Source organism: Myxocyprinus asiaticus, chromosome 28 (genome assembly GCF_019703515.2).
Source record: "Myxocyprinus asiaticus isolate MX2 ecotype Aquarium Trade chromosome 28, UBuf_Myxa_2, whole genome shotgun sequence".
In the NCBI taxonomy this organism is placed as follows: Eukaryota; Metazoa; Chordata; class Actinopteri; order Cypriniformes; family Catostomidae; genus Myxocyprinus; species Myxocyprinus asiaticus.
In genome coordinates this window covers 37,071,430-37,087,751 of record NC_059371.1, presented here as the reverse complement: position 1 = coordinate 37,087,751, position 16,322 = coordinate 37,071,430, and the positions used below count along the sequence as shown (strand labels likewise).

The 16,322-nt window shown below is 36.0% G+C and overlaps 1 pseudogene; it reads left to right on the top strand.

Annotated features, from left to right (window-relative positions):
* The first annotated feature begins 3,786 nt into the window (after positions 1-3,786).
* On the top strand, positions 3,787-16,257 carry LOC127418533 (protein-glutamine gamma-glutamyltransferase K-like; annotated as a pseudogene).
* The last annotated feature ends 65 nt before the right edge of the window (positions 16,258-16,322 follow it).

Sequence of the window (16,322 nt, the reverse complement as noted above, 5' to 3'; positions counted from 1 at the left end):
CATGTTTTACAATTTCTAGTGTCTTCTCTTGGCCAACATCCACTTCAGACACTTGAATAACTTCAGAAACAGTAAAAGTTAAAGGGTTCACAGGTTGGACAGTGCAGAATCACTGGCTTTTTACCAGCATGTCACAGGATTATAACCAGGGGTTATTTTTATCGGGTGTTTTATAGAAGGTAAAATAGCCTAAGCTATAATCTTTATCGACACGGGAACGTGCAGTAAGTAAAAATTACTGGCATGACCACATTCCCATATAAAACTAAGATCTAGCATCTATGATCCTTACAGGAACAGCAGAACATAAAGTAGGTTAAAAGTTTCAATCCTTGTTAGCCTTTACTTGAACTTCCGTGGACATTTCGGGAAATAACAGCCTACAGAGATACAGATAATTGGAAAATCAAATTTACAAAATCAGTATTAAGGTCATTTTTCTGAAACTTAATTTTCCGAATGCATACTGCATTTTTAAAAAAAGGGAAAAACCTGTTTTAGTGAATAATTTACAAAGGTAAATAATTACTAAATAAAAAGACAAGTTGTTTTTTAGTTTTCCCCTTTTTTATTTCAAAACGGATATGGAATGAACGGAAGATACACGAATTAGGCAGGATCCTGACAACTGGTTTGGCACTTGTCACCAAGTCATGGCAATTATGGGAATAATTCTAAATTATGTTTAATGTAATTATGTCTGTGCATCAGCTTATCTGGATTGTGCTTGCCGATGGGTGTGCTTCAGTGTTCAAAAATGGCCATTTGTTTCACCATAGTTAAAGATGATGTGTGCCAATATTTCAATGTTAAAATGCTTTTTCCTATCCCACAATAATTTGAAGAGACAACTATAAATAACTCATTTGTATATTGATTTCCTTGAAGTGTGTAGATACGGTGGCTTTGTGATACAATCAAAATATCACACTGTTTGTTTGAGCATCCCGACCAGACCGACACAGCAACATTGTCTCAACCAGTGGCGGGCCGTCCATTTTAAATCTTGGCCTTCAGTGTGATTCATGACATTAAGAAAACGTCATGGTTACTTTCGTAACCTCTGTTCCTTGATGCCACTACATCGACACAACGTCAAGTGAGTGACAGATAGGGAACACAGTTTCACAATGAATAAGACACCCTATGTATTTGGGCATCATACATTATGTAGCAGCTAACTAATAATAACAACTGACATTTTAAAAACACCTCCACGCATGAAAGCCAGAAATTAAATATGACACTTAATGCTCAAGCAAGCCTAATTTTAACTGCAGCATGACTGTTTTGTGAAATGAACGTCTCTCAAACAGACATTCAAAAATCATAATTTTTCATATGAATCTACCAAGGTCTATAATACCTGTATAAATCTATCTAATAATATTTGCGATTTAAATATTGCTCGCAATAAATTTCGTTTCATCAGGGTACACGTTTATGCTGCGTTCCATTCAAGTTGGATGTGGGATATTCCTACTTGATATCTCCGACCATAAATGCATTCCATTCCCCGATATTCGGAACTGCAACACTCCCATTAGCTTAGCAGGGGTTTGACTCTCATTAGAGATGTCTCCTAGCAACCCAACTGATAAACAATGCTGCAGCGCTAGCATTTGTGCTTCAGGTGTACGATTATCAAAAGAGATTATAATGTTTTATACACCTGTTTCTGCAGACATTTGTTAAACAAGCTTTAATATCATGTAATGTGGAAACAAACTCATTTATCGATATTACTTAATAAAATGAATGTTTATCACTTACTTTGTATATCTCCCTGAGTGTGGACATGTTTGTGTGACATCATGCCCCTGCATCTCAGTGAAATCAGAGTTGAGAATTTCAGCATAAAAGTTGTAATTCTGACTTCAAGATGCTTTCCATTGCACTTTTCCTAGTAGGAAGTTGTAAAATCCGACTTTCCGTGTTGAATGGAACGTAGCACTACTTTTCAAAACTTGATCTGACACTGAATGCTCAAGCAGCTTAATTTACACTTAGAGTACTCCTGATGTTGCAATAACAATGCAAAAAGCACTTACCAGTTTACTTGAAGTGAAAATCAGTCCTCCTTTCCTGTTTAATAAATTAAGCAATCACAGGGTCATGCAGAACATCTCGTGTTTTTAAATCCATAAGGATCTCTTTCTCAATGACGATACCAACAGTGATGACAGCCGACTTGTCAGACAGCTTGATCTTATGCTTTTCGCTCTTGAATTACGTACATCACTTAAAGCATGATTGCTTCACTCAAGGCCAGCTAGAAGGCCTCGTCCAATACATATTCTAAAGTTCACACCCACCAAGAACAAATAAATCAATCTGACTGACTGATGAATCTGACATTTTGACTTTAGTTGCTTATTCATTTGCACTGTTGAAGGATTCTGTGGAAATTCTGAAGGCCTGAGGGGGTGGAGCTCAAACTCACGCACTGCTTCGGGTATGTGATTTGTGAAACAGTTGTCACGCTTTGCTTGTAAGCATCAAGGAATAAATTCTGACTGGATAAACTTTTTGTTTTTCTCTGTTTGTTTGTTGATTAATTAAGAGTGGAAAGCAATTAAAAATACATAGGCAAAAAGGTGATTGAGAATGAAAGGATAAAAAATATTTATTTATTTGGCATGTTAGGCCAGCAGAGAAGGCTTTGCTGGCCCTAAGAATTCGCCACTGGTCTCAACCAATGGTGTCTGTTTGCGGCGGGACCTTCTGTTTGTCCATCCAATGCCAGATTGTTCAGAATAACCTGTTTGAAAACGTATTAAGTTGGCTTGACGATCATAATTGTAAAAACATTCTACAAACCTGGTTTAGGATTTTGTCAAAACCCCTAAACCGAGACCAAAATGTCTAACACTAACTCCTAGTGCTTTCAAGTTACTTCCACCAAACTCAGCACAGACCTTCAGACTGTTCTGGAATAGTGTGCTGATTCTTTTCTAAATGATCGGACTTACGGTTTGCGCCAGAGACTATTTAGCAGAGACAGGCCGCTTCTGTTAAAATGATTGGGAGAATTTGGTACGTAAAGAAGCACAATTTACAATAGCATTATTGTCAGAGTTTACTGCTGATTTGAAATATGTTCTTTGATCGCAATCTTGACCAACCATTTTGGAGATTTCGTCGTTCTCCCATTCAAGTAGATACGAGCTGCACTGTCATGACTGGAATAGCCTCCTGGGAGCATTCCAAAGATGGCCACCAGTGGACTGACTTGCTAGAAAGACTTTGCACACATCTGAGGATCAAAAATTGGAAAAAATCGCATAAACTTACACTGACAGAATGTTCAAACAGGCCAACGGAATGCTCGTTATTCAAACTCTTAAAACAAACCCACAAAAGGCCTTTAATCGGCTTTAAGTTGCTCTCTCTCTCTCTCGCTCTCTCTCTCTAATGTCTAACTGTAATGTCTGTATAACCATCACTTCAGACTTTCAAAACTAGTTCAAACATTCAGACAATGCTTTGTCAAGTCAATACAATTTTTGTCAAGACAAACTTTACCTATAGTTATTTTTGCAGTTCTGTTTGGCGACACTAGTGGGGAAGAAATCACACCCTTCAGTGCTCTGCTCTTCATAGACATTCAACATGACAGCTCAGTTCGTCAAAGTATTTACACTAAGATTCACTAAGAGTCATCACTTTTCATTACACCTCCATTGTGACACACATCTTTACTTAAGTGACACTATAAGATGTATTAATGATGCATCATTTAAGCATCAATTAAGGGAAATTCTTGACAATCTTCATCTATGAACCATGGATGGGGTGGAGATGGAGAAGAGGTAAATATAACGAGCTGCTAAGTAATGAAAAGTCAGAGCGAATAAGAGTTGCTTGACATGTGTATTGTTTACCTGGGTTATTAATTTAATTTCTTTGGGAACAATTGCTGTTATCAAACAGGGACAAGACACTCTTCGAACAGTTCAGGGATAAGAACTGTGAACATGTAAGTAATCTCAAAGACCTTTTTAACTGGCTTTATTTTGCACGTAATCGTGGTTTTTAAAGCCTGGCATCCACATTTTGGAGGCTGCTTTTGTTTAAGCGTTGGAAAGATCTCTAGAAATTTTTTTTGTTGTGCTAGCTAAGGCAAGCGCAGGCTACTGTTGTTTATACTTAGGGATTTGAACAAATCCTAACCCAAAGTAGTTATCATATTTTGGGACGTAAAAGTTTAATGAGTGGGTAGATGACATGAAGTGATGGCTGCAATGACTTTAAGACATCACAGACATTACAGCTTCATTTTCTGTTACAGCATAATTTTCTGTAATGCTGCTTTGAAACAATATGTGTTGTGAAAAGTGCTATACAAATAAAAATGAATTGACATCATTAACTAATTCGAATTATGACAGCCAGCAACTGCACAAGAGCCCGAATTCATTTTTACTCTAGCTAACACTTCAAATAGTTTTTGTTCTCTGTCTGGATTGCTTGTTTTGGTAGTTTTTACATTGCTTCTTATGGAGACCAGAACCAAAAAACAGTCAAGCGGCAATCAGAATCATCATGCCGCCACACAGGGGTTGGGCAGGAAAACTGTGGATACAACAGAATGCAAGTGTCTCTAAACACGTTTTAAAAAAGTTGTAGTTCTTTTAAATTGAAACAGCATTCAAATAACACATTGCTTCTGCATGAGATGCTGTGGTGCAATAGTCAAAGACATCTGTTTAGCTTGTGTTTACAGAGAAAAATTATTGAAAAACAGTTCACCCATTCAGTGTGAACGGTAGCTTAGAGTCTTCAGTACACAGGCATTTCCTTCATGACACACAAAATCATGCTACTGATAAGGTAATAAGTTTGAAAGTGGTCTTTAAGGAACATTATATTATTACAATTGTACACTGATCATGTTTTATTGTTTCTCTCTTTTTCACAGGGAGCCATGACAGGAAACATATCCATGTCTGATCATTGATTAATAGGTGTTTTTTTCCCTTCACTTCTTCAGATGCGACACTCCAGGTATGATCAACTGATCTCTTGAAGTCCAGGAAAGGACCAAATCGACTGGATCATCACACAGATAGTTTCCCCAGCAATCACCTTATTGTCCGTAGAGGACAGTGTTTTCAAATATGGATTGAGCAATCCCGACCCTTTAATCCAAAAACAGACCAACTTCACCTGGAGCTGAAACTCAGTCAGTACTTATAATCTGTTGTCATCTTGGCAGCCACCATGGCCCTGTTTGTTTACACCTGGTATCAACATTCATGTCAGGTGATCAGATCACATGTGATCAGATCACTTTGTATTACATGCCCTGAATTTGCATAATCTCGCCACAAGTGTGACGTTTCGGGCGGAATGCTCATTGTTATTTTTATTGAGAAGCTGTATTAAAGGAAATGTTCACTCAAAATAAAAAATTTGGTCAACATGTCATTGTCAGTTCTTGCTCTTCTTTGTGTGTTTTGCAGGTAATATCTTACCAATACACAAGGGCAGTCTTGTGACTGTTCCATTAGTTGCAGAGCTCAAGAAAGATTCCTGGGAAACAAAGATTGTTGAAAAGGCACAAAACAGAATTAGACTGTCAGTTTACTCCCTTCCAACCGCTTTTATTGGAAAATACAAACTCACTGTTGTAACAATCTGCCCACGGGGAAAGGCAACTTCTCCATACGTGTCTGACAATGACATTTACATGCAGTTCAACTCCTGGTGTAGAGGTACGTATTAGGTTGAAGATAATAAGATGGACATAGATGGTGTTGGTTGGTGTTCAAGTGAAAAAGAATCAAGCTATGTTCCAAAACTTAGTAAACTGCATGCCTATGTAGGTTGATATAATGCTTATATACAAATAATAAAAAATTAGACAAACTTGCTGAAAATAAGTTGTTAAACATTCACTAAAAGCTGAAAAACTTTCTCTTCAGTTTTACTAGATGACTCTGTCTGTGTACATGGATGATGATGCACAGAGAATTGAGTATGTGGGCCGAATTTACTATGGAACTAAGGAACAGATTGGTTGCAGAACATGGAACTTTGGTCAAGTAAGAGCCATATTTCATTCAAATATGTCAGAAAAAGCAATATTTTTTTTCTCATGTTGAAACACAAATGTAACAGGCTACATTTGCAAAACCTCCTTTACTGTATTTTTGATCATTATTTTACTTTGGGCCTTTATGAATTTCATAAAGCAGGGATTCTCAACTAGTTTTACTCAAGGACCCAGATTTTACACTGAATATCAAGCGGCCCTACACGCTAAAATTTGTATCATACAAATGTAAACAAAAATGTCCTTTAGAATTAAACAGTGAAACATATTAACCCTTAAATGCAGGGTTGTTTCACCAAACATTATTACATACAGTATCTTGGGTCTTTAGCGACCCGGCACTTATATCTATCACAAATGGATCTGCAAAATGCCCTGATTGTGTCTAAATTTCTAAACATTTTTGACAATTAGAAAATAATGGAATAGAATATATTCTGATATATTTTTATGTTTTATTTTTCATATATTAAAGAGATGATGCAACAAATATGGAACAGCATTCATTACTTCTACACTGAAATTTCATGAGACGCAACTGGCTTTCAAACACATTTTGAGCTAAACATAACACATAAGCTACACGTATTTTCTCAGGCAACTTTTGGTTTAATAGATGTACAACTTACATAATTTCAGTAGTACTTCCAAATGACAATAGCCAAATCATACTGTTCATGTGTTACACTTGCTATAGTTTATTTCATATAGCAATGTCAAATGTAAATCAAGTCAATCACGGAAACTTCAGCGCCACCTTGAGTAAGAATTAGCATGAGTTTTTTTTTGTTGTTTTTTTTTACCAACATCCACATTTTTCATAATTAATTAATCGTGAGGACGTGTAGTTTTTATAACAGATGAGAATATTGTTTTGTCAATGTGGCAGGTTAATTCCAATGATGACCGCGGTGTGGTGGTTGGTAACTGGCAAAGTAGCTTTGAGGGTGGAACATCTCCTTCAGCCTGGAGTGGTAGCAGTGTTATCCAAAAACAGTACAATAAAAGTGGAGGAACACCTGTTAAATACGGACAGTGCTGGTTTTTGCTGGGATCACCAACACATGTATATTTTAATGATAATCTAGAAATTATATACTGCCATTAAAAAGGCTTCCATCAGGTTCCACATTTAATAAGCGCCAAATGCGAGTAAATATTGGCTTTGGTAACTCACCATTTTTGCTTGGTCATTTGCATGGTTTAAATCAATATGTATGAATGATACTCTGCCCCTTGCTGATGTAAATGGTATGTGCAATTCAAAACCAATTAATCGGTTTTCTGATTAATCACGATCTTCATTTGAACAATCCCCATATCGATTCTTAAATCCCAAGATCGATCTGTTAAACACAGTGCATCACAGCTTGCTGCATATTGGGCTGCGTAGCCGCAGACCGGTCAGAGTGCCCATGCTGACCCCTGTCCACCACCAAAAGTGCCTACAATGGGCACATGAGCGACAGAACAGGACCGTGGAGCATTGGAAGAAGGTGGCCTGGTCCGATGATTCACGTTTTCTTTTAGATCATGTGAATGGCCGGGTGCGTGTGTATCGTTTAACTGGGGAAAAGATGGCAGCAGGATGCACCATGGGAAAAAGGCAGGCAAGGGGAGGCAGTGTGATGCCCTGGGCAATGTTCTGCTGGGAAACCTTGTGTCCTGGCATTCATGTGGATGTTACTTTGACACATACCACCTACCTAAAGACTGTTGCAGACCACGTACACCCCTTCATGGCAACAGTATTCCCTGATGGCAGTGGCCTCTTTCAGCAAGAAAATGCGTCCTGCCACACTGCAAAAATTGTTCAGGAATGGTTTGTGGAACATGACAAAGTGTTCAAGGTGTTGACTTGGCCTCCAAATTTCCCAGATCTCAATCCAATTGAGCATCTACAGTATGGGATGTGCTGGACCAACAAGTCCGATCCATGGAGGCCCCACGTCGCAACTTACTGGACTTAAAGGATCTGCTGCTAATGTCTTGGTGCCAGATACCACAGAACACCTTCAGAGGTCTTGTGGAGTCCATGCTTTGACGGGTCAGAACTGTTTTGGCGTATATATATATATATATATATATATATATATTTATTTATTTATCTATTTTTTTAACACAAAACAATTAATGCAATTAATGCAATATCCATTTTTTTTTTTTTATTATTCCTGAAACTTCACGCGATAGGAGAAAGGTTGTTCCTTGCAGGCTACTCAACCTTACAGGCACCGATTAGGATGGGGGTGGGATTAGGACATCTGCTGCCTGCCAGGAACAAACCCAGCACCTTCACTAATCTTTTCCCTCAATTTCTGTGGCTAAAATTGGCAAAAAATATATGTTCAGGAGGTGCAATCTTGTCTCATCTGCACATCTTAGCACAGAAAATAATTGTGTGGAGCAGTGCACGCTTATTCATTACGAGCGACGCATGTCCCGGGCATAATAAACACAGGAGAATCGCCCTAAAACGTTCATCTGAACCACTGTCAAAAGTGAAACCATGTGAGTGAGACAAATCGTGTGCGTTCAGCAAACTGCAGCCAGGTATACTTTAAGAGACTGAACAGAAAATATATATATATATACACACAGAAAATTTGACCCAACTTTTAATTTGAGCACGTCCAATGATTTTATACAATGTGTACATATACTTGTATCAAGATTAAAACCTGTAAAAATGCATCTAATTAACTCAATTCATAAAAATGTACAATATGTACAATAAGTACATATTTAAATAATTAAAATAAATTATGACTAACCAGTTCTTTGAGACAAAGTATAAAGTAAATATATTTATGATGATTGTTTAATGAATCATGTACCATAATTGAATCTTGAATAATCATGATTATATGGTGTTGACTTGTATAGTCAACACTAATATATATATATATATATATATATATATATATATATATATATATATATATATATATATATATATACACTGGCGGCCAAAAGTTTGGAATAATGTACAGATTTTGCTGTTTCAGAAGGAAATTGGTACTTTAATTCACCAAAGTGACATTCAACTGATCACAAAGTATAGTCAGGACATTACTGATGTAAGAAACAGCATCATCACTATTTGAAAAAAGTAATTTTTAGCAAATCTAGACAGGCCCCATTTCCAGCAGCCATCACTCCAACACCTTATCCTTGAGTAATCATGCTGAATTGATCATTTGGTGCTAGAAAATCACTTACCTTTATATCAAACACAGCTGAAAGCTATTTGGTTCATTAAATGAATCTTAACATTGTCTTTGTGTTTGTCTTTTTGTTTGTTTTTGAGTTGCCACAGTATGTAATAGATTGGCATATCTTAAGGTCAATATTAGGTCAAAAATGGCAAAAAAAGAAACAGCTTTCTCTAGAAACTCATCAGTCCATCGTTGTTTTGAGGAATGAAGGCTATACTATGCTTGAAACTGCCAAAAAACTGAAGATTTCATACAAAGATGTACACTACAGTCTTCAAAGGACAACTGGCTCTAACAAGGACAGAAAGAGATGTGGAAGTCCAGATGTACAACTAAACAAGAGGATAAGTACATCAGAGTCTCTAGTTTGAGAAATAGATGCCTCACATGTCCTCAGCTGACAGCTTCATTGAATTCTACCCGCTCAACACCAGTTTCATGTACAACAGTAAAGAGAAGACTCAGGGGTGCAGGTCTTATGGGAAGAATTGCAAAGACAAAGCCACTTTTGAAACAGAAAAACAAAAAGAAAAGGTTAGAGTGGGCAAAGAAACACAGACAACAGATAATTGGAAAAGAGTGTTATGGATCTTAACCCCATTGAGCATTTGTGGGATCAGCTAGACTGTAAGGTGCATGAGAAGTACCTGACAAGACAGCCACATCTATGGCAAGTGTAACAGGAAGTGTGGGGTGAAATGTCACCTGAGTATCTGGACACACTGACAGCTAGAATGCCAAGGATCTGCAAAGCTGTCATTGCTGCATGTGGAGGATTTTTTTATTTTTATTTTTTTAATTCTTTTTTTATAGACATATATAGTATATATAAGTGCTGTCAGTGGATTACATTTTTTTTAATCGCACAATATTTTGTAGTTAATCGCGATTAATCGCAGATTTTGAAAGTGCTGAAACTTGACACTATATATTATTATTTTCTTGTCAAAATGCATTTATTTCTAAGAAAAGAAAAGAATATGTAATAATATAATGCTTTATTAACGTTTTCCAAACAAAGCCTTCCACAAGAAATGCACTAAAATAGCACCAATTCCAAGTCTAAGTGGGAGGTTGACTAATTGAAAGAACTAGTGGAGACTAGTTACAATAGGTTGCATATTCATTTCAATGGGCATTAAATCTCTTAAACTCAAATCCTCCACAGTATTAATCTGCCAGTAGACTGTGGATATCCACTTTTTACAGCAATCGTGAAGCTGCATTCATGATTTGCTTCAGAGCGTCAACGCCAGCATCAAGCTTTGAACTCACTTCCAGACAAAAATGTCTCATTCTGTGTTTTGGTGATAGTTAAGACTTGACTTGCTTCTGTGGTAATTAAATGTGCCTTACAAGTCCCATCTGTGCTAAGAGCTCCTTTTTCCATCATTATATCACTGACAGGGAAGTACTGTACAAGATTTTTTTATTTATAAGATAACAACCACCACGGCTCTATCATAGGTATTATGACAGTACCGCCCAGAGAATGTCAATGGGACCGCCGCATTATGCTATTTTATGCTAAGTTGTAGATTTTCTTGGTAGAAGGGTTCTGGTGCTGTGAAGTGTGAATCAGTGTAATGACTCTGGGCGGACACATTACAAAGGTTCCGCCCTTCACACAAGTGTCATGCCGTATTAATGCTAAATGTGTTAATTGTGATTAAGAAAAATTAACGAGTTAAACTTTTGAAATTAATCGCATGCGTTAACGCATTAATTCTGACAGCTCTAATATATATATATATATATATATATATATATATATATATATATATATATATATATGCATACTGTATATATAGACTGTATATCAAATGTAATCAAATAATGATTGCATTTAAATATATTTATTGATGGAATTAGATGTAATTTATTCCATCAATAAATATGTTTATTATACATATATGTATAATCCCCTGTATAATAAACAGCATTGGCTGAGAGAGAATTATTTTATATATTAAGCAAAATGGACATTATAACTGAAATATGCCCAAATGAATTGAAATCAATTCTAATCAAAATCAGAATCACATCTGGTAATCTTTATAAATTCCCAGCCCTAATACAAACCATCTACTAAAGAAAACATGTTGCATTTCACATGTATGCATCCTGTATTTTTCTTTAGTGGAAAATATGATGCAACGAGTGACACAGTGACTTGAGATGTTTGTCACTAACACAAGAAATACAGCTAAATAATTGCAAGGAACATATGGACAAAAAAAGGGTTTAATTTTCTTGAAGTATTTTCAGTTGTAAAATTTGTATTATGACCAAATGCATCATTTTGTAAAGAATCAAACTGATTTGTTTTCAGACAAAATATGTACACCACTTACAGAGAGGCTGGAAATGAAATGGATGTGTGTGTGAGTCTGTTTTTGCATAAAAATATTTTTCTTGCAATCTTTCTTTCAGTGTTGCGGTGTTTCGGTATTCCCACTCGTCCAGTCTCAAACTTCAGTTCTGCTCATGGCACGGGCATTATCCGTGATTCAATCCTTTTTCTATAATACTGCACTGCATTCACAACACCACAGAAAGCATATATGATATCAAAGGAAGTCAAGTCAACATGAAATCAAAATTGCCCCTATTTAGTTTCTATTTTCTATTTACTCTCTGTGTAGGTACTACCACGTGTGGAACGAGGCCTGGATAACTCGGCCAGACCTGCCAGCTGGTTTTGGAGGTTGGCAGGTGGTTGATGCCACTCCTCAGGAGACCAGTCAGGGCTTCTACCGCTGCAGCTCCACCTCTGTTGCAGTGGGCAGGTCTACCTCAAATATGACGCACCATTTATTTTTGCTGAAGTATGTTAATCCCTAACCCCTAAGTTAAAGCAATAGTTGTTTTTTCAGATGAATTTTTAAAAGAAACTTTATGTAGCTCTTTGCAATACAAGACTAGTATTGCAAGTGAACTGTCTGTAAACTTTCTCTTCTCGCAGGTATATTTACAATAATATGTAGTGTTACTTCTGAATGATTGGCTCTTTGTGTTTTAGGTGAACAGCTATAAAGTCTACTGGCAGCACAAATCTAACGGCACCTTTGCAGTGGTTGGGGTTAAGAAAAATGCAGTCGGTCATTGCATCAGCACCAAAGCCGTTGGCTCAGACATGTGTGGATATCACAAACCTCTACAAGCACCCAGAAGGTGAAAACACACATATATGCATCACACAATACATATTTCTTAAAACCACTGAATGATAACAGTCACACATCTTGCACATTGTACAGGTACATAGAAAATGCCAGAAAATGAATTAACTTCATGCCATACACCATTTTTGATGACATGAGTACATGAAAGTGGTTTAAAAAGTTAGAATGATCAGGAAGTATGGATAACTGATTTTAATTTGTTGAACATTTGCAATGGGCTGAATATGCACACCAACAGACTTTAAAGGGGTCATCTCATGAGGAATCAAATTTCATTGATCTTCTCAGATAAAAGCACTTGAAGTACTTCGAAATCATGAATTTTGTTGGTCACGATTCTCCGATTGGTGGATTGTTTTCCTTCAGGATCATGGGTTGTGTAGTTCTTCACCAGTAATTCCACTAATAAACAATTTTAAAATTAAAAAAAAAAGTTGAAATAACATGGACTGATGGCTTTAACAGAAGCATAAAACATCAATTAACAACCTCGGAGCCCATAGTAGGTCTGTCTTTGCAGGTTTATAAGTTATTGTTAAAAATCTGTTTGCTTATGGGGAAAATTAATGGGATTTTCACTTCCAGAACCCAGTTTTGCGCTCTATTAAGTTTTTAACTTTAAACAGGTACTGAGGAGGAGCGTATTTCTTTGGAAACAGCCTGCCGTTATGGCTCAAGGCGTTCTATGAGCTCTTAGACCTGTGCCGAAAATGTAATCCTTGAAGTCGGCATGCAGGGGGAGGGACCACTTGTGGGCAAGGATGCTGTGCTGTCTGTCATTCTGAAGAACAAATGCACTTCTCCTCGTAGCGTTACCCTCAACAGCCAGGTGGCAGCCATGTACTACACTGGAGTCCACAAAGTCTTACTGAAAAAGGACCAGACATGCATTGACCTCAAGCCTCATGAGGGTGAGGAATAGTATAGACCAAAGCTTGGCTAAAGCATATACTGTATGTAATGTATATAGTATATACATATGATATATAAAGACTTTATATCTATATATTTTATATATATTTACATAAATGAAATATGCAAGTCGATGATGTGATTTTTGTTTTTGTGCGGCTCTATTAAGTTATTCAAAATCACATAAAAAATACAATTAACACAAAACAATTACTTGAATACACCTCTACTTTGATGGACATATTTTTCAGTGTCTTAGTTCAAAGTGGTGTAACCATCTGACAGTAAAAAATAAATAAATAAATAAATAAATAATAGGACAATAAGGTTCTATTTGTTAACATTAGTAAATGCATAAGGTCATGAACTAACAATGAACAATGACTTTTTACAGCACTTACAACAAATTTAATGTAAAATATAAGTATATGTAGAAATTAACATTAATCAAGATTAGTAAATGCTGTAGAAATATCACTCATTGTTAGTTTATGTTAACTAATGTAGGTAACTACATTAACGGATACAACCTTATTGTATAGTTTTAATAATAATCTCATTAAAAGCTGAATTTCTAGAAAAAATAAGCAGTGAAAACTCTTACACTCTCGTGACTGTGTGTGATGTTTTATAAAATATCACATGTTTTTACATGTTTATGACCAGGCACATTTTGTTTACATTGTGAGGGACCAAGCAGGCAGACACGAGAACACAAGCTTTCCAACAAAACAAAATGGGTCTTTATTTTATCTTTCAAACAAATAATCAGAAAATATACTAAATGACTAAACTCAGACAAATAACATAATTAAACTAGACTGAAATCATTAACATGACATTTAACACATAACATTTATACAACTGGATTATATCCAGACAAGCAAAGAAAAAAAAATAACAAAAGAAATAATTCACTAACATTTCATAACTATAAATGATATATAAATATATTTAACAAAAGATTGTCAAAATCTATTTCCCTCTCCCCATGACGTTTCATCGATTGGTTTGCTCGGAACCATCAGGAGTGAAATTCGTGGTTTCCGCCCGGACCCCGTTCTTTGTCACTCTCCAGAGCGCCGCTTCCGATGGCCATGAACACGGATCAACACCATTCATCTCTCCACATCACCGGTAGCTTAAACTCAACAGAAATAAATATAAGAAACAACGCAAAAATAATAATACAACACAACTAGTGTGTGTGCACTCCAAACCAGTTAACGATGTACTAAAATGTAAATAAAGAATTGAAATAGAAACCATTTTGTCTTGTTATTATAAAACAATATTAAATGAAAATGTTATCTATGCATTTAAAGTATCTAACCAACTAACTTACTGGGATATGAAGAGAGAGATAAAGGGAAGATTGAGAGCAGCATGTAACGTGTACTGTGTGTGTGTGTGTGTGTGTGTGTGTGTGTATACATACACGTCTTCGACTGAGTGTGAATGTTATGCAGCTACATTACGTCTTATTGTGCCGTCACACACATCAAATGAAATAACCCTCAGAAAACATCTTTGTTATATTTGTCACTCAAAAAATCATGATATTTGTAAAAAATAAATATTGTTAGTTTTATTTATTTTTTACCTTGAAAAATATGTTTGACATTTTTTTTTATTTTTATTTTTTTTTTTTTTATTAAATTTGTGTATACTCAAGCATTACATTTTTCAATGGCATTTTATTATTATTTATTTATTTATTTATTATAAAAAAAATTTTTAGAATGTGCTATGCATTTTTTCAAAAATGTACAGTAAGCAAGCAACATGGACACCACAAAGATTAATTCTTTACAAGCTAGAAATGTGTTTTAAACTAGATTTTAAAAAGATTTCTTATTTATACAATCTTGGACAACCTTGTTTGTCAATGACATGTATATATTAATATTGACAGCCCTAATTTATATATGCTATCTGATTTTTATTATCCTGTGTAAGCAAAACAAGAAAACTGCTGTCAGATCAGTAGAGGCATCACATAATATCAGCAGTAATGACATACATATGTAATAATGATGATTACTGCCAATTTTAAATGGTTACTTGTGCATAGAACCCTAAGATTCATTTAGGATAAATCCCTTTTCTCTATAGTCCAGACTCTGGGTTGGACCCTGCAGTATGAGAACTATAAAGACCAGCTGGTGGACCAGGCGGCATTGATACACACTCTCTCTAGACGGGTCACTCAGACTAAACAAATACTAGCCAAGCAGTTCAACTTCAGAATGCGCACACCAGACATCATAATCACTGTGAGTTTAAAGGACTTCAGTTTAAGATTTCACCAGATAATTAACATATTTTACAGCTCATTTTAGCAACAGAAGACCTGTAGTGCAAAAATTAGATTTTAGGTTGTTTCCACTTAATTTTTGCATTGGACTGTGCAAATTACAATTATTATCATGATTGTAGTTTTACTTTTTAATCCACTGGCTGTATGTCAGAACTATTTGCCTGATTGTCTAATGTAAGCTGTATGGTATTAATGTAGTTTGTATGCACTCTTCCCTTTCAGCCTTTATGTGATGCTTTAGTGGGCAAAGAGATGCCAGTCAAAATCACATTCCAAAACCCATTGTCTTGTGTCCTAAAAAATGTGATTTTACATTTTGAGGGACTTGGAAAACAGCATGTCAGGACGATTACTTATGGGTAAGACAGTAAAAAAGACATTTCATAATTATTTATCCATCTCCGCTATTCACACAGTGACATTTCAAGCCAAGCTGCAGTGTACCTGACGGAGAGGTTTGTTCCCAAGAGGTGTGGCCCTCAAAAACTTCTAGCGACCCTCGACTGTCCTCAGCTTACTTAGGTGCATGGAGTTGCAAACTGTGTGGTCAGAGACAATCGATAAACCTTTTTAATTAATCAAAAGACTACAAACTTTAGTGGAGTGTCAACAGGACTGCAAAAATTTTT